This window comes from Triturus cristatus, chromosome 2_2 (assembly GCF_964204655.1).
Source record: "Triturus cristatus chromosome 2_2, aTriCri1.1, whole genome shotgun sequence".
Taxonomy (NCBI): Eukaryota; Metazoa; Chordata; class Amphibia; order Caudata; family Salamandridae; genus Triturus; species Triturus cristatus.
Window position 1 is genome coordinate 433,887,119 of NC_140582.1, and position 20,532 is coordinate 433,907,650.

At 45.2% G+C, this 20,532-nt stretch overlaps 1 protein-coding gene across 1 annotated transcript in view; it reads left to right on the forward strand.

The window, feature by feature from the left end:
- The window catches only part of MFSD8 (major facilitator superfamily domain containing 8), a 212,570-nt gene that overhangs the window by 159,101 nt on the left and 32,937 nt on the right, over positions 1–20,532 (forward strand). The window lies entirely within an intron of this gene.

The window sequence follows — 20,532 nt, forward strand, 5'->3', positions numbered from 1 at the left end:
ATTTTACAGACTTAAAATCATTAGTATTGTTTTTCATGCTTGTGATTTTTACAATTTTCTTGACTTAGTAAATATTATTGACGCATATGCATGGAACTGGAATGAGAGTATTTTATTACTAATGGAAACACTAGTAATGAAGGAGTCCGTTCTGATAATCTTGTTATACACAAATAATTACCTCACTGCGTTTTCATATTTGCACAGAGGAATTCTGAATTTTACTATTGGTGACTGACCATATTGATTTTAATAGAATGCAAATGTTCTTACTTGTACAATACTAGTATTTCCAAATGAAGAATAAAGCCTTGCAAATAATGAGGTGAGGGACTGGGTCATTTCTGCAAACTGGGTTGGCCACTGATATGTTACTGGTAATTATGCAATGCATTATTTGCATGTTGTCGTAATAGTTGACATTGTGATGTATTATCTTTTGCTTCTGGCAATAGTTACTTTCGTGCTTACTTACGATGCCTTTTTGAATGCTCCGCTTTTCTAGCTAACATATCATTAGAAAAGTCAACCTGAAATTTGCAGTCTGTAAATTTGCAGAATCACTGAGAGCTTGATTACGAGTCTGGCGGTCTGTGGGCCACCAGACTCGCGGGGCGCGGCGGTGGCAGTAATATGCTTGGTGGAACCGCGGTCCTGACAAGCATATTACAATTAACCTCTCCACCATGGTTTTCATGGCGGTTCCTCCTCAATGAAAACCGTAGCAGAGAGGAAACATGAGGGGCCCTATAGGTCCCCCTGCTTCCTACCGTCATGTGGTATCACACAGGGAGCACCACATGTGCCCCCGTGTGCATACACACCAGTTCCGGCACGTCATGGACTTGGCAGTCCATGCCGTGTAGGAACTGTTTTTGGCATTCCCATTGTAGTGCCAATTTTTAGAGGCACGCCATGGGAACACCGAAGAAAAGCCCACCAGACTGGAGGAAACTCCTAATATGGGGCACATTCCGACCACTGCTTTGGCAGTGCAGCAGCAGGGCGGACCCAGCGCAGCACCGCCAAACTCGTAATCAGGCCCTGAGTGTTTCGTGTTTCAACTTTGCAGCCAACTGAATACTGTTGTAACAAACACTGTATAGTATTGAGTACATAAAGACGGAGTGGCTACTTTTGATACTTTTGAACAAGGAAGAATTCCTGCATTCTACAAAGTTCATAAATGTTCCAACATACAGGATAGAGGGATTGTCCTCCTGCATACTGTAACCGTAAAATGCTCTGTTATAACATAACAGTCTTCAGTTGAATCACTGGTAGGCGAGGCACAGGAAATGCATTCATACCTGTAAATGCTGCTAGAATTTACAGTCACCCTGGAGGATACTTTCAATCCTGCCTAGGCACATTTACAGACCTTTTCCCTCACTTCTGAAGTTGCACTCATGTCCCTTAAAATTGGTACACCATGCTGCTGCTCGCTTCATTGATGGCGGAATAGAATTCAACCCTTTAGCACTCATGCAGAGTTCCTTCCACGGGATTCCAACGACACTCAGATACAAATCAAAATAGGCTAATTGACCTAAAAGCCCCAATCCACCTTCACCCACACTACTCCTGATGGCAGGAGGTTTTACTAAGCTTTCTCAGCCTCAGTCCGTTATGAAGCTCTTTGCACATCATGACTTTCAATCTCAACCCACGCTGTGAGTCTCTCCTCTTATTGATAATGTTCTGAAGAGAACTGAAATTACTCCTGATAATTGAGTAAATCAGTACATGCTGTGAATTGCTGCAGAACTTCCTACAGCTGGCAGGCATAAACTGGCAATCCTCCCAGCAAAATAGTGCACTCCAAGTTGTTCCCTCTTCTTTCCTAATAACCTGTTCCTTTTGAGGGGTGCATTGCTCTTTGTCGTTAAATCTCCATTTACTCGTTTCTAGCTATATGGTAAAGCCTTGACTAACTATATACCCCACACAACTGTAAAGTTTCTCTTATACCATTTCTCAAACATTTTATTTCACTAAATATAGTGGAAACCTATGTCTTCCCTTCTAATATAAATGCTGTGTATCCCACTTGTTACAAGGCTCATATGACACCAAACTGTCAAACTAAATATGTTAGATTTATTAAGTCATATTTAGGTCCACAGAGGTACTCTATTGTAATAGTCTATGTGTTGGTGCTACCTAGCCACTGATCCACAACTTTCATGACTTTTCGTGACCGCAGAAGCTGAAGTCAGAGCATTGTGGGTAATGTCCTCATGGGGGCTTTAGGGGTTATGCCCAACCCAGCGGACACGAGGGTGGATGTAGGGCCAGCCTAAAGGTCTAGGCCCTGCACCATCACTACCCCCATGCCCATTAACATGCAGTCATGTATTTACACATGGGGCTGGGCCTCGTGCCTTTCTGAAATCCCAGTGCTCAACCCCAGCCACCCTGCTCCTTTGCTTTGTCAAGGGGGACAATCTATACTGTTATAAACCCCAAAAGAATAATGGAAAACTTTGTTAAAGGAGAGTTACGGTTAAGTAGTCAGAAGACAAAAATGTATTATCAAATCAGAAATTCCATTAAAGTTCAGTTGAAGGGATGGTATGGTTATGATTTTTGCCATTTACAACGAGCAACTTGACCATAATTATTCCCCATTGTACCGGTCAAGCCCTTCGACATTTTGTCCCAGATATTATCATAAATAGCGTAATTGAATATTTTGCTGTTGACATCCGAAATCACCTCAGCAAGAAATGCCCTGGGTGGAAGAGTGGCCGAATTCTTTCCTGACCTATGATCAGCAGCTGGCCACATGCATGTAGATCATGTGCTCAGCATGGTAGTATGTTGGGAAGTAATATTTTTCAGCCTTGACCGTCTTCAGATGACTCTAACCTACATCAAAAAATGTGTCAATACCAGGATTCTTCATTAGAGAAGAGGGTTGGGAGTACATTTAGTGCCTCATTGAGGACTGTTGGTGGTAGCGGTAGGGACCACTTCTTGGCATGACCATTTTGGAAAAGGAAACCTGCACATTGAAACCTCCTCAACGGATGGCACTGCAGTAGCTGGGTCTGAAGATGTAGTAGGGACACCACGGCAGTTCCAGATACAGATACATAAGACATGATTGCATCTTCCTTTCTGAAATGAGATAAGAAACTAGCAAATACCACTAATTTGCTAAAACAGAAAGTAACTTCCCTTAATTCAATTAATGTGTTGATTTGATTTTACATCTGATAAAATATGCGGTTGAGCTCAATAGTTCCTGCAAAATGATATATAAAAGTCTCAATAGAAACATTTGAGATGGTACAAAGTACAGTAAAAGTAGAATATTCCTAAATTCTGAATTAAATTGAAACAAAATAAATCATGCTTACGGTCCTTGACGGTTATGTAGAAAACAGAACACTATGGGCCAGAGGTACGTATATTGCATTCACTAAAAGTGGTCTTAATTTGCACACCTACTTTTAGTGAACCCAAAAGTGGTCTTAATTTGCACACCTACTTTTAGTGAACCCATTCGACCTACTTCGTGAATAATAATGAGGTAGGTTGCACATTGTGGCCTTCTACAAATCACTGCCATTTAAAATGCAACATGTTATTCTGATAGAAACGCGTGATGCGTTTGGAAAATAAAATGAAATATTTTACAAATTCTTTTTAAAACTAGGCTGGGGTTCACATTACCACTGTCATCTTCACCAGTTGAAGCTATTATGGCCTAGTCTGATGCTTGGCTGCTGCTGTGCAGATGCCCTCTGCAGTCTTAGTCTGCTTCTGGGAGGATGCGAGTACACGGCAAGATAGTTGTGGCATGACCCCAACTGATGCTCACAGTCAGGCAGTTAAATCCCTCCTGGGCCATTACCCACAGTGAGCAGTTTACAGTCCTGACTGGGGCCGATAAATACGTCATGCAGTGTGCAGCTCCCACATGGGCAGATACATGTGGCAGACAGTTGTAGACCCATGCTGGGCCACTACACAAAAAGGTAGATAGAGTCTCATCCAAGGCTGATACACATGGCAAGGTGGATGCAGCCTGCCTCAGAATACATCTATCTTTCATGGGTCTCTCAGAGAACTGCAGAGAGAGACCGGGAGACTCTGCAGCATGGCTCACTTCTGCCCATGCTCTGTCAGGCAATCTGCTTTCTCTGGGTGTTCCTCAGAACATCAACATGTTTGGCTACTCTATGTGGATAGTATCTCTTCTTGCGGAGAGCGAGGGGCAGCCTGTCCCCTTTCCTCTCCAAGAAGGTAGACTCTTAGCTTTTCCAGCAGAAAGTACAGCCTGAAGGTGATGTTCGCTCAGATCTCAGAGACTGGCTGTGAGGCACACACCAGCCCTAGTCCCAGAGCAGTGCTTCAAAAACTCTGTGGATTTCTCCCTTCCTTGGTCATGAAGAACCTGAAACTAGAACAAGGTAGAATGGTTTGGATCTCACTTCTATACACATTGTTTAGACAAGGTGTGTGGATTAACTGTCTTAAGCTTCAGAACTGGTTTGGGGGGGGGTTCAGGTGTTCTTCGGAGGCTGCTCTTTAGACACAGCCTTTGTGTAAAGCGATGCTTTTCAAGGCAGGTAGCACTGGGGCTGTCTCCAGAGTGGAACACCAACAACATGGGCACAATAAGGTGTCAGGGTTCTGCACCTGGCCGTCCTCATTCTTTCTTAAGCATTAATCTTAGACAGACAGTAGAGCAGGCCTGATCTAGAAACAGAAACTGCAATCCCACACGTCATTCCTACCATCAACCAAATGGCAGAAAGAACTATTCAACAGGCCCTTGCAAATAAAGTCTTCATAGAGTTTCTAAAAGTATCCCTGTCTCCATTCGCCTCAATTCTGTGTTTTGATCTCCACCCTTTGGCCACAGGAATGCTGATAATACACTTTCGCTCGTCGGGGAAGCTTTCCTCATTCTATATATTGCGCAATGCAAAACCAAGGGAATCCTAAATTGATCCCACTGGCTTCAGTACTCTGACTCGTACACACAGAATTCTACTACTGCACATGTGCTACTTGCATATTTTACACATACATTCTCTCGACATGCACAGAGGATGTCAGCGCTAGGTTCTGAGTTTCCCTTAATAGAGGGACTTTACAAGTGAGGGGTCAAAAGGCTGCACTATTATTGACATAGATAAAAGGTCTGGTTTACGGTATACTGCCACCACTGCCTTCTGTGATAAACCTAGGACAGGAACATTAGTCCTCTGTTCACTGTGAGGACAAGCTTTGTGTGCGTATTCAGGTCACAGAACAGATTAGCGTGGCATGAGGACCAAAATAAATGTCAGAATACCAAATACACATGTTGTCAGGCACTGAGGACAGGAGTACACTCCCATATACAATGTAACGGACATTCATGTCCCAACAATCCCATATATTAGTCATTTTTCCTAATTTATTGTAGTGAAAAAAAACTTTTATCTCAACATATATATAATTGCAATACTTTTATCTGTATAAATGCGATGTAGATTGATGAGAAGAGCTTGCTGATCTAATCATTGGCGGTTCTTCTAGAATATTCCTGTTCATCATAATTGGTGCTTAGTGAGAGTTCATAAGCATACAGATTTCGACATCACATTGGGTTATGATAGAGAGGGAGCCGAGAAAGAATGTTTATTCTGATGGATACTTCTACCTACAGATTCCTCACCTCTTGAATCCCCTCCAGATACCAGGCTGGATCTGGAAAAGTTCAAACCATTCTCCTTCCACTGTAGGAGGCTTAACTCTGTCTCGGAGCCTGGATCATCAATGATACTGGAGCCATATAAGAGCCACCCTGGCGTAACCACACATTTGTTTTTCCGCTCCCACCTACACACAGCTGGAGTGTTCTTTTTGTAATGTTTTTTAACTCTAAAAAATAATTTCCTGCACTGCTAGCAGGATGTCACATCCCAGAAAATCAGTGTTCAAATAGTGCCAATCCTGCTATACATAACTATCTATTTCAGACACTGGTTTGTTGTGCCTATGGTGTCCAGTGCTGAGACACAACTCCAGGTTGTGTGATACATGTGGTCTCATGCATCCCAAGGTTATTAGGGAGAGGGAGGCCAAGTTGTTCATAGTGCAGGACCACTGGACCCAACTGCAGTGCAGATCCTCCAACTCGCCACTTACTGGCAAGTCATCCAAGATATCTGGGGACAAATCAAAGAAAAAACACAGAGCACAGGAGGAGGGATTATTTGGGGACGAGGTAAGGCTCATATGATAGGTCCCTGAGGCACCTATACAAAGCCTCTCCTTGAGTTTTGTCTTCTGAGGCGAAATTCATTGATGCCACTCTGGCGCACCTCTGGCACTGGGCTACTAGCCATCTTCAGTTTTCAGCTCCTGATCACTGACCCTTGTGCAAGACGTGGCCCTCACGCAGATGAAGTTGGTTCTGTTTTACTATGCACCTGCTGGTGCTTCCTCTGGCCCCATGGATACACTGGTTCCTTCATCTGGCATTCCACTACTAGGTATTCCGTCTGCACCACTCGTCCCTGTTAAACCATCTTCTAGCACCATTCTTGCATCGGCTGAGACAGTTCCCCACTGGCACTGTCTTTGTAATCACCGCCTATTGCAGAACATTTTCCCAAGGACATCCTGGTGTGTCCTTGATGCTGGGCACATTTACTGGTGAAGGAATCTCCACATAGACGCATGCCTAGAGATGAATATTTTGACAAACTGAACGTCCTATTTGGGTTACACTCAGACCATACCCAGAAGCCTACTTTTGTTGAACATGACAATGATGACAGCAGGGAGGTCGACTCTCTGGCCTTGCAAAAGTGGCCTAGATACTTTGCCTGACGTTGACATAGAGTGGCCTTCGGGGTTCCTTTTGAAGGACGCAGTGTCATTTGCAGTCATTTTGAGGAAGGCAGCTGAGGAGCTGAAACTTCTCTTCCAGGGGATACTCATCAATAGTCATAAGTACTGAATAGTCCCGCCCACGTGCGGGGACCCCGGAGCAATAGCCAATAATATGCATATATCTACATATATATATATATATATATATACATAAATACCCATATATATAGATAATATGCATATATATATATATACATATGCAGCCTGAAAACGTGTTACTAGGCTCAAAACTGCCACAATTGCATTGTAAATCTTTTACATTTGAGAAAATAAAGACATATAAGTCATGATATACTTATGCTACATATAAAGAAAACTGTTTTGAGTTTGCTTTAAAACACACAACCTTTATTTTCAAAGGTAAAGAGGCAAGATCATAGAGGCAGAGTAGCCTAGAAAGGCTGCATATAGAAACAATTGGAAAACTGGCGCCGTGCCTTTAAGACCTCCAGGAACCCCCAGGCTCCCATCATACACCACAGGTGACAGTTAAGTCAGTTCTTTTTTCCGGCTCCTTCTGTGAGGATCCTGGAGCATTGAGCTCGCCAGTTAGTGATTTTTATCACTAGTTTTCTGGTTTAAAGTGAACTTTTTTAGTTTCACTCGACGTCTTTAGTACTTAGCTTACTAATTCTGTTGATTTTTCTGGCTTTTGGCTATTTTTTCTGTCATAATGCCGGCCTTATTTAATAAGTGCCCGGCCTGTGGAAAAAAGATGGCTAAGTCAGACCCTCGCTCGGTCAGTATTGCTTGTCTTCCTTCATCTGATAAGCCAGACCAGTGTTTCCACTGCAGCAAGTTTTCAAAAAGAACCCTTAGGGAAAGGGAGAAGATTAGGCTGCACTCCATGCAGGAGAGAGGAAAAGAAACAGTAAATGGGCGAGAAGAACATCCCTCAAAGAAGCCCTCCTCTCAACCAAGGCTGGAACGTAAAGAGAAAGGTGAGAAAAGAAAACATCGGTCTCACACGCCGTCGTGGGACAGATCGACATCCAAAATACCTTGGTGTTCCGAGTCGGCGTCGAAATTGATGTCGAGGCGTCCTTCGCCGTCGAAGCAACCGACTTCAGGTGAGAAGACCCATAAGAAGAGGTTGACACCAATGCGTAGGAGGTCCAGGTCTGGCTCGCCTACGACGTCAAGAGGCCGTGGCTCGACTTCGACTCGCCAACGTCGAAGCCCGCTGCCGAGAGGTGCCATGGTGATGTCGCGATTGGCGCCGACGTCGAGAGGTCCACTTGCATCGATGTCGAGCTGAACACCGAGGGCATCGACACCGGTGAGGCACAGTCGTTTGCAATCGACGCGCCAGCACAGGCATTCGCCGTCGAAGCGCATGACGTCGACACATCCGTCGCCAAGGGGATCGACGTCGAGAAGATCGCCGTCGATGCATCCGTTGCCAAGGGCATCGAGGAGGTCGCCGTCGAGGAGATCGCCGCCGAGATCTCGAAAAACACCCTCTGTATCTAGATCAAGAAGATCGTGATCTAGGTCGACGTCGAGGAGATCAACGTCGAGGAGATCTCTCCCTGCAAAGAGACCTAGGGCGGCGTTGAGAGACCGGTCGACACGGGACGCCCAGGTGGTGACGTCAAGGAGTGCCTCTTCCTCCCCAGGACTTCAAATAGTGAAGTCACTCCTGAACCCTCACTAGTGCCATCTCCAGCAACTAATATCTCCCTGAGATGGCTAGGGGACACAAGAGAGTTGAAGATTCGCAGGATTACAAGACTGCCATGTTCAAGATCCAGATCTCCTATAATTCAATCTGTACACTCATCTGAAAGACATGAGCGATGTGCCACTCCACAAAGATCCCCATCTTTGAGAAGGCGCTCATCACATTCTCCTAGGAGTCGGGCATCCAGATCTCGTCACCGCTCTCCTAGAAGACGAAGCCGTAGATCTTCCTCGTGGTCTTCAGATTCCAAGGCGGATTTCTCTCCTACTCTTTCTTCCTCTCCTCCGAGTAGAATATCGCCCATTGATGATATCCTGACCTTCAATGAGGTTCTACGTTGAGGGGCTGCGAAGCTTAAGATTGAAATGCCTGTTTCCACAACCAAAACGTCAGTCATCTTTGAGACACTTCACCAAAGGTCTTCCTTTAGACCATTGCTTCCCCTAGTGCCTGGCCTGCTAGAGCCTGCTCTTCAAAAGTTTCTTACTCCAGCATTGGTGGGGGCGGCCCCATCTCGGATCACTAAAAAGTACAAGGCTACTGAGAAGGACCCCTTTTTTCTGAGGGCTGACCCTTCACCAGACTCTGTTATTGTTTCAGCGGTACGGAAGACTCAGTCGGGGGCAGCATCATCTTCGGTACCCCCGGATAGAGACAGTAAGGCCATGGATTCGGTTGGCAAGAAAATGTGCACCACCTCGGCATCTTATATGAAGGTAGCCAGCGCCTCCGCCTTACTGGGTATGACCGTTCTATGTGGGACTCTTTCACTCTTCTCTGAGAAGCTTTCTAAAGAAGACAAGCAAGATTTCCTGGAAATCCTTCATGAAGGTGGTCTGGTGGCCAATCAGGTCATCAGTGCAGCGGCTGATGCCTCTGACTTAGCTGCCCCTGGTTATGCACATGGGATTTGTGCCCGTCGCTCTGCCTGGCTGAGATTGACGGGTTTAAAGTCAGAGGCGCAACATTGTATTCTCAATCTCCCCTTCAATGGCACATCGCTCTTCCGCTCTCATGCTGATAACGAAATGTCCAGGATGAAGACCGAACTGGATACAGTGAAGGCGATTGGGCTTGAGAAGAGGAAGGACTTCAGGCGACGCTACCGCCCTTACGATCGGCGCCAATACCAACAGAGGGTTCAAACCCCTCAGTGGTCCTCCCAGCAACATCAAGGAAGATCACAGTCCTACCAGCGTCGTCCTGGTAGAGGACGAGGAGGGAACTCCAGGCAGTCCACACCTGCTGCCAAGCAACAACCGAAGCAGTGAGTGCTTGCTTCCCCTAACTCCGTTACCCACTCCGGTGGGGGGGAAGTGTCCGTTTCTACCTGGAAGAGTGGACCAAAATCACACTAGACAAGTGGGTGCTCAATATTGTGAGGAATGGGTATTCCATCAGGTTCAAGACCCCTCCACCTTCTATTCCTCCTCAAAAGACTGTCATCCATCGCATAATTCTTCTGAGAGAGGAGGTGTCCGCTCTACTCCTAAAGGAGGCCATTAAGGAGGTCCCATGGCATCAACGTTGACAGGGATACTTTCTAGTCCCAAAGAAAGGTCCAAACAAGGAGTTCAGGCCTATACTAGATCTCAGGCTTCTCAACAAGTTCATTCTGAGAGAGAGGCTCAGAATGCTGGCATTACATCAAATAATCCAGCATCTACATCAAGGCGACTGGATGTACTCCATAGATCTTCAAGATGCCTATTTCCACATCCCAATCTCTCCAAAGCATCGAAAGTTTCTAAGGTTTCACATCCAGTCAGACCACTTCCAGTTCACTGTCCTGCCCTTCTGTCTGAAGTCGGCTCCTCGCAAAGTCTCAAAGGAAGAAACACATTTTTGTCTACCCTTACCTAGACGACTGGCTTCTCAAGAGTGCGTCTCCAAGTCTTATACAGCAGCAACCCGCGTACTGCATGCAACAACTACATCAGCTGGGTCTCCACGTCAATTTAAAAAAATCCATCCTCAATCCAACACAGAGGATACATTACTTGGGCGCAACTTTGGACACAGTAAACGAAAGAGCGTATCCTTCGGAGGAGAGACTATCATCCATTCTCCAAAAGTGTCAGACCCTCCTGAAGATACCTAAGCCCACGGCCAGGCAGGTCTCATCTCTGCTGGGTTCGATGGCCTCATGCATTTTTCTAGTTCCAAACGCCAGACTTCACATGAGACCTCTACAGCAGACTCTAGAGGATCAGTGGTCCCAAATCTCCAATCGCTGGGAGGACACTTTAACTCTGCCTCTGTCTGTCCGGCTCTCCAATCCGATGGTGGATGTAATGGACTCATCTCATCATCCCTTTCAAGAGGAACTGTCCAAGCAGACTCTGGTGTCAGATGCGTCCCTTCAGGGATAGGGCGCTCATATGGGGTCACTACAGATCCAAGGAATGTGGTCAAAGAGAGAACAACTATACCACATAAACATGCTGGAGCTCAGAGCGGTCCATCGGGCTCTCAAGGCGTTTTTATCTTCCATCAAATCAACTGCTCTGCTTGTTCAGATGGACAATGCAACAACGATGTACTACCTGAACAAGCAGGGGGGCACCAGGTCCAGACTTCTGTCGCTGGAAGCACAGGTGATTTGGAAGTGGCTTCTAGCACGAGACATGAAGATCTCCGCAATTCACTTACCAGGCGTCCTCAACGTCGAAGCGGGCGACCTAAGCAGGCATTTCGCAGAAGCACACGACTGGGTGCTAAAACAAGAAGTGGCGCAAGACATCTTCCACAGCTGGGGAATACCAGACATAGATCTCTTCGCGGACGCAGAAAACGCAAAATGCTGTGTCTTCGCCTCCAGATACCTGCAACCAGGATCCAAGGGGAATGCTCTTGATAGACTGGTCAGAGACATTACTCTAAGCCTTTCCACCAATTCCCCTCATTCCCATGGTGATCATGAAACTGCACTATTCCAAGACAGAGATGATCCTGGTTGCTCCAGAGTGGCCTCGCCAGTGGTGGTACCCGGACCTTCTTCATCTGTCCAAAGTACCACACAGGAGGTTGCCATGTCATCCGGATCTGCTGACCAGGGCGAGCGGCAAGGTGTTCCATCCCAACCTGCCGTCCCTGAGGTTAGCAGCATGGCTCCTGAGTTCATCCAATATGGACATTTAGGTCCCTCTCAAGACTGCATGCAGATCTTGAAGGAGGCTAGGAGACGTTATACGAGGAAGTCTTATGCTTTTAAGTGGAAGCGTTTTTACATGTGGTGTACTGCTGAGGGTCCTGATCCTATTCGAGGTCAGGAACAGGTACTGTTACCATACTTACTATATTTGGCCAAAGCAGGTTTGCAATACTCCTCCATAAAGGTTCACCTGGCAGCGATAACCGCATATAGAAAGTCTCCCACTCAGGCTTCCTTCTTTCAAATGCCAGTTGTTAAGGATTTCCTGGAGGGTCTAAAAAAGGTCTACCCACCCGTTAGGTCTCCATCTCCTCTCTGGGAGCTTAATGTGGTCCTATCTAAGCTAATGGGTCCTCCATTCGAACCCATTCACAAAGCTTCCCTTCAGCATCTTTCATGGAAGACTGCTTTTCTCGTAGCAATCACATCTGCCCGCAGGGTGAGCGAGATACAAGCCTTATGCTCTACAGAGCCTTATCTCGTTTTTCACGTGAACAGAGTGGTGTTACGTACTCACCCGAGGTTCCTTCCTAAGGTGGTCTCGGAGTTTCACATCAGCCAGTCGGTTACTCTTCCTACTTTCTTTGCAAACTCTGTCACTCCTGCAGAGAGATCTCTGCACTCTCTAGATTTAAAAAGAGTGTTAAAATTCTATCTTGACAAAACAAAAAGTGTATGAAAGTCTGACCAACTGTTTGTGAATTATGGTCCATTGAACACTGGTTTCCCTGCCTCTAAAAGGTCCTTTTCTAGGTGGATAGTGTCATGTATCACGTTATCTTATCAACTGGCACATAAGCAGCTCTCGGGCAAGCCGAGGGCGCATTCTACAAGAGGCAAAGCTGCTACGATAGCAATGTTTTAGGAATGTACCTATTCAAGAAATTTGTAAAGCAGCCACATGGCGTTCGGTCCATACTTTCGCACGCCATTACTAGCTTGATTCTGACACTCAAGCAGATTCTCAATTTGGTCAAGCATCCTTGAGAAATTTGTTTGGGTAATATATGTTTTTTGGTAAAATGGTTTTGATATGCTGGTATTCGTCCGTAGGGTACGTGGATGGGCTTGCTACTCTATTCAGTGCTTATGACTATTGATGAGTATCCCCTGGAAGAGAAGGTTAAGTTACTTACCTGTAATCCTAGCTCTCTTCCAGGGGTATACTCATCAAAGTCATAAGCAACCCTCCCTCCTCCCCGGACAAATACCATGGCCATATATATGTATCTGTTACCCATACTGTGATTAAACTGTTATACGCCGTCCAAAAGAACTGACCTAACTGTCACCTGTGGTGTATGATGGGAGCCTGGGAGTTCCTGAACGTCTTAAAGGCACGGCGCCAGTTTTCCAATTGTTTCTATATGCAGCCTTTCTAGGCTAATCTGCCTCTATGATCTTGCCTCTTTACCTTTTGAAAATAACGGTTGTGTGTTTTAAAGCAAACTCAAAGCAGTTTTCTTTATATGTATCATAAGTATATCATGACTTGTATGTCTTTATTTTCTCAAATGTACAAAGATTTACAATGCAATTGTGGCAGTTTTGAGCCTAGTAACATGTTTTCAGGCTGCATATGTATATATATATGCATGTTATCTATATATATGGGTATTTATGTATATGTATATATGTAGATATATGCATATTATTGGCTATTGCTCCGGGGTCCCCGCACGTGGGCGGGACTATTCAGTGCTTATGACTTTGATGAGTATACCCATGGAAGAGAACTAGGAATACAGGTAAGTAACTTATCCTTCCCTTGGCCATGGAAGGAAAAAAAAGGCAAACATCCTCACAGAAATGTTGTATCTAGCATCCTCAGAATTAGAGTCACTGTTTCCCTTTTATGAAGCAACAGTAGAGCCTACCCTAGTAGTGTTGGAAAAGTCTACTTCTGCCCCAGCAGTGATCCGTCAGGTTGCCCGTCCACCATCACTCTGCAAATGGGGATCCCATGTTCTTATAGACCCGCCTGTCCCAGGAGAGTCTAGTAGTGCAAGCATGATTTTGGTTCAGGCAGAACCGTATCTCATTCACTACGACTCCTCTGGACCCTGAATCAAAAAAATTGAGTAAGAAAGTTTTCTTGCTGGATTGCCCTGCCCTTTGTTTCTGAAATGCAACCCACACAGATGGTAGTGTAAAATCTCCCTTACCTATTCAGAGATCATTTCACTAAGCCAGACAGGATGTGAACAAACAAATCATGAGAGTGAATTTAGACTCTGTAGAATGCTCAGTGGGCTCTTCCGTAGACATAATCCGACAAGCCTCGCAATGATCCACTGTGTGCTCACAGAGGGCCCAGGCTAACCTAATAGAAATGCTATTTGATGGTACCTGCCTGTTTGGGGGGGAAGGCTGATTCTAACCTTGAAAGGTTCAATGAGGGTATGGATTATAGATTCTGGGACTGGTCTCCTTTGCTTACCAATTTCATAGGGAATACAGCAGGTTTGGCAGATTTTCCTGGGAAACAGCCTTTCAGTAACTGAAACCTTCCCAGCCCATTCATCGCTCAAATCAGTTCCTGCACCGCTAAATGGAGCCCATTGGTTCCAGTGATCATTGCAAGCAGGAACAGCCTTCTTTTCTTTCTCCTCCTTCTCCCCTGCCCCCTTGCCTTCTGTATCCTGCTGATCACTCACTCTCGTTGAGCCAGGCATGCCCTTTCGTGGTGTCTCAGTTTTCAGTGTGCTTAAGGACAAAATCCGGATTTCCCAAAGAGAGCATTAAATCTTGGGTGATAATCATTGACAGGAAATCTCACTTGTGGAAGACCCTTCTCCCCACTGCTAGCAGTGACCACTGTGATGACGGATGCCTTCAACTCTTTGGTGCAATGCAAATCTGGAGGGCCCAGGTCTCCAACAGAGGTGAGTTGTTACATCTGCCTGCTAGAATTTCAGAAGATCTGCCTAACACTTGAAGGCCTTCTTGCCTGCATCCATGTTTGGACAGCTTAGGTCCTTATTTACAACTTCACCATGACACATCAACATCAGCAATTAGGGTGTCTTGGGTTCACATAAGCTGTGTTCAGAGTCTATGAAGCTGTGAGATTGGATTCAGGCTTGTAATAGCTGGCTGGTAATGAACCATCTGCTGGGCTCCCTGAAGTGAAGGCCTATAACCTCAGTAGGCACCCCCTTTGCTGTCCAGAAATGGCGGCTTCAGTCAGCTGGTTCAGTACATCTTTGCCCTCTGGAGTACTCCTCTGGTGGTCATTTCTCTCTTTAGAAAGCATTGCCAAGTGTTTTATGCCTTCCAGGCTTCATTTAAGGGAGTCTTGTGAGATTCAATTTGTCTAAGGTGGAATTATCCTCTACACTATGTGTTCCCCTATCCCGATCAAGCCATGATCAGGTGATCTTTGTCTCACCAGACAACCAGAGAGGGTGTAGTACGCATGTGATTCGCTTGTCCATGACTCCTCCTCTCCCACTCACACACAGGACGGATCTGCTCTCATCGTTGTAGGGGCCATTGCATAGCTGTCCTTTGTGATTGTGACAATCAAAAGGTTTTTCTGATTGCCGTTATTTCTACTCTGCGACATAGTGAGCTGCAGGCTTTATGTTCATCCTCCGTTTAATTCTTTCTGGACCAGCTGGTTTTGAGAACAATCCACATATTTGTCAAAACTGGTGACCCCGTTCCCCGTAGCTCAAGCTACAACCCTGCTTTCATTCTACCAGTTTCCTTCTCCTGCCTAGGAGGAGGAAAGGCTCCACCTCATGGATCCTCATAGGGTGATGAGCTTCTACCTCTGCAGGTCTTGTATACCGTATGGATGATCAGCCGCCTATTGGCTGTGTCCGTGCTAGGAAGAGCAGGGCCATTCAGAAGAGTCATGCTCTCCAGGTGGACATTGTTGTATATTTAGATCTGCCATACCATCGACAAGAAGGAGCTTCCAAGGGGCATTAGGACCCATTCCCCGAGTGAAAAAGCTGTGTTTCTGTGTTGTCCACAGGTGCTCCTGTCCTGGGCATCTGTCAGGCTTCTACATGGATTTCAACCACATATTTACCAGAAATGACTGCCTTTATTCTGAGGTACGCAGGGTTGGCCACGTTGTCAGATCCATTATACCGAATTTCTTGTTTTAACTATTTCCTCAGACCCACCACCTGGGAAGTATTTCTTTGGTATGGATTCATGTGGTAAGGAATCAGCAAGCAGAAGTATCCATAATTGAAAGTAATACCAACTGGTCAACAAACAAATTGTTTGAGACGGAACAAAGATGGATTTTCCGATTGTCCACTCAAAAGAAGGGTTTGAACGATGCCATTCCCTGGTCGGAGATTCAGACCAGACACTAAACCAGAAGAGGTACCACTAATGCATGGTTCCATACTTTAAGTGTGTACTAACTATGTTTGTCATGCACTAACCTTACTACACCACATGACATACGAACTACCAGGTCAACTGATCAAGTGGTTCCACTACACACTTATCTGCATTATAATATATATTTTTTTGATATCCAATCCTTCACGTTTCATTTTGTATAATTGCTGACCTCATATGTCACTGTGAATACCAACCAGCTTGGTATCTGACGTTTGCGCAATTCCTCTCCACAATCAAAACACCCATTTATCTACTATAGTTGTTCTATATATAAACAACGGTTTTTAGAAAGTTTTTTCGAAAGTGTTCTTGGCACTTCCCTGACTTCTCTGTTTATGGAGTCAGGCAGTGTCCCGGGGACAAGATGGCGCCCGACCACGCCCCCATTTACGTCACTACGTACGTTGAAGGTGGTCAGTGTCCCAGAGGGCTTGATACAAAATTGTAGCGCTGACAGCCCAATCTTAATTCGGAAGCGGGGGAGCCCTGGTATGAGGAGATCCTGCCCTCTACATAGCTGGTGAGTGTTTTTTATCCCCTAGTATCGTCCTCTCTGACACGCGTCCTCTCTGACACGCGTTGATCCACGTTGCGGACATCCTTAGCAGGGCTTGATTTATCGGATTACTTCGGAGCTTTGGTTCCGCTTACCGCTTGAACCCCACCCCTCAGTTTCGCTAATGTTTGGATTCCCATGGGGAATCCTGTTGGGACGTCCAACGACACGTCCTTGGAATTTCAGTTATGGTGACCCCCCCCCTGTCTCCTGTGACACGGCAAACCCCACACTTCGGACCTTTGCTACTTGTCACATGGATTGACGGATCTACTTTGGAGATTTAGTTTCTTTTTCTTTTTAGTTTTACGAGTGCTACCTTTGAGTACCGGCATAACCTCAGTCAAGACTCTTGTATAGTAATCCTTAATACATGCCCCTCAACGGGTATGGTCTTGACGCTTTCCACTCTTATTACTCTTGTTTAGATCGTTTTTAAGATTTAACTACTCCTTTCTTTGCTTCCCTTCTATTACTGCAGTTGGTTACCTTTTAATATATTGGATTGACTCCCCCTCCTCCATGTTACACAACCCTTGCTGACTATAGGTAAGACAATCACTTTGCCTTTATTTACCTGATGTAGTGTTGCACATCATGGCATGAAATTTCACTTTTTGACTGGGTTGACACCTGGGGCTAGTGTATGCGTATTATTCTTTCTCTTTCAGTTTTAATCTTCCTACATGCTTTTAACCTACAGTATATCCTCGTCCAGGACCTTTCCTGTGTGATGGGAACCTATGTATAAAAATAGCACTATTATTCCTTTACCACAACCATTAATAATGGGGCTCAGACACTCTATGCTGAAATTACACCTTGTTGTAGCTCTCGCCTACTTTGAAGTATACTTCCTCATGTCGCTTTTCTTTTTCTTTGTCCTCTTTCCTTCCCCCTTCCCCTTTTGTCTCCAATTTGTGACTTAGGTTGAAAGGGTGGGTGATGTACCCATCTGGGATTCGCCTCTGTCTCTATTACGCCCCCCAACTCTGGAGGCGTAGTTTGTCTGATGTACTCTAACCAGATTCGTCATGATACACCTTAGGTCCTGATGAAGTGTCGCTCGATATTGGAGCCCCCAAGACACGAAACATGTCGACCTGATATACACTTAGCAGCCACCAAGGTACCTTAAGCCCTATAGGTGGCCCCACTGCTTTTATTTGAGACCCAGTTCTAAGACTGAATAAAGAGTTTCTACAGACCTGGAGCCTTTTTTAAATCACTTACTCACGTTAAGATACACATAGCACTGACTGCCCATATACACACTTCACATACGGCGTTTTTACAGATCAAAAGAACTCCGCCAAAGTTGCCACCAGGCCCGTCGGACATTGCAGCGCCGGTCCGACGAGGAGCGCCCTATGATGAAGCATGACACCCCTAAAAAGGTGTGTGAGGGCAACACGATCTGAAATTCAGATCTCTCAGCGACAAAGACCCCTTGGCATGCAGTGATAGTTTCCTTGCCCATGCCATATATGCTATAAAAGAGGAACTGGTTACCCTTTATGTCTTACATGTATCCATAAGAAGAACAAGTTACTTACCTTCAGTAATGACCTTTCTGGTGGATACTTTGTCTACCTGTAGTTTATTCACTGATCTCCCACGCCTCGCCGTTCTGATGAATGTTTTGGGTTCATTAATAAGGTCCCATATCAGCTGGGTGCATCGAATGAATTATTAATATAGTCGTCCTCTTCTATGCTTCTTTGGGTTTGGAAACAAATAGGCAAGGAACTGGCGTTGGTACACCAAGGTGGCGTTAATATTGCTCCGGCGATGTCATTTCTGGAATTATCCCAGCACTGAGATAGACTTAAGCGCCACCTACCAGCACAGGAGTGCTGTTTCAACTTTTCTTGATCCAATCTGGCGCCTGCAATGGATTTACGTGAAGCATCTACAGTCAGACAGAGCATTTCCTATCAAGATAGTTACTAAAGGTAAGTAACTTGTTCTTGGACATTTCTGGTGTGAATTAGGGAAAAATGTATAGGACCCATCATGGGGCTAAGAACTCTGGATAGAAAGAGTTCACTAAAGATTCAATTCGTCCACATAACTTACTCGTACATTTTACTCTAATATCAGTTGCATGGTACTATTGATATGCAGTTTAGATCTCCACATGTTATTATGAGGTCTCCATAGCTCCCCATATGGCATGAATAATCTTTTGAAAGAGAATCAGATTATCCTTGTTCCATGCAGTGTGAAGACTAAAACATTAAAGGTTGTGCCTAAAAGTGACAACAATCCAGTTACGACTTCTATCTGTTCGCAAAGAGATTATTTCAGTATGGAGATTTGGTATGAGATAGCCACTCTTAACTATAGATTCTTGTTTTGAACATATTGCTATGCCTAATCCAATCTTGGAATACGTAATTCAGGCCTCTTATAGACAATATATGCCCAATTTAATAGTCTTTATTTCCTTAGCTGGAAGTAATTGTCTCCTTTTATAATTTATGCCTTTAACATTCCCAGCCTCAATAATAATGCTGCTGCTTATGTCTCTGTGATACTATTGAGTGATGCTTATTGATTGCTGACCCCCCCTTTTCTTTCTAACCTGCCTACTTTCCCAGCCTATTCTTTCTCTCCTACCACCCTATTCTACTTCCCCCACCCCTTGATGCCTCTATCCCCTTGCAGAGCGGATAAATGAGAGGCTTCTCCCTCACCACTTGAGATTGAATGCACTCTTTTTTCAATAACGTTTCCATTTACAGAGGCTCAGTATTATCGCCCCCCTGATTTTGTTCTGCCTATAATCATGTGCCCTTTTATCCCTCTTAACATAAGCCTTAGATGACACATGTCCGCCCCATGTAGATATAATTTTCATTTTCTCCCTGATCCTTATACTATTTGTCCCTTTAATGGAACTTAAATGTCATGCTTGAGTACTTGCATCTATATTTTATCATCAATATTCACTCTTCAGCTTTTCACCCCTTATCTCTAATATTTCTTGTTTTTATGCCTTCTACCATTTTACCCCATGCATCTTCCTAAGGCAGTCTCTAACTTTTACCCATTCCCCATGATTATCACTCTTTTCATGTGTTTGCTCCCTTCACAGGCTCATGGCCATACTCCTCATTATAGTCAGAGCTGTCGCTAGCATCCATTACTCGGGCGGTGCTGGGGTTCAGGAGCCTATCACACAAGCTTCGCTCGGCAACAAGCTCCTCACCCACCTTATCATCTTATCTACTGGCCTCCATATGGACTGCCTCAGCTAGGGACCCCTCCGCTACATCTCTGTGCCAGTGTTGTATCTCAAGGACACACTGGCCCATGCAATTGATGGCAACCCTGTTCCTAGCCAGCACCATTCCAACTGCGGAAATTTGTACGCCATTTTGCAACCTTTGGGTCTTTTAATGTTTTACAGTAGACCGCAGTGGAGCATTCACTCTATTCTTAGATATGTTATCCGTAGTAATTCGTACACCACCCGGGTCCCGTAACTCTGTACTGTCCAACAGTCCCAGGCCAAATGAAGGAAGCCAACCCCTTGAGTGCCGCAACCAGGGCAGTCATTTGGCTGAGATGGTATCATACAATGGAGATCCCTATGGGTCAGATAGGTGTGGTGCAGAAAATTATAATGTACTAGTTTGAAGTGGGCATTGCTTGATACTAATTGAATAAGCTCATAAACTTGTGCCCAGCCTCCCATCTTCCAGCTAGGTCCCTAAGTCGGCATCCCAGGCTGTGCAAGCCTTCAGCTGTCTATCCGCTACATCAACCCTCATTGCTTTGTATAATTGTGTGATCAGATGCCTACCTGCCCCGCAGTACAGCAGGATCCCTGGCACGTGGGTGGCTCCAGGCGCTGCAGGG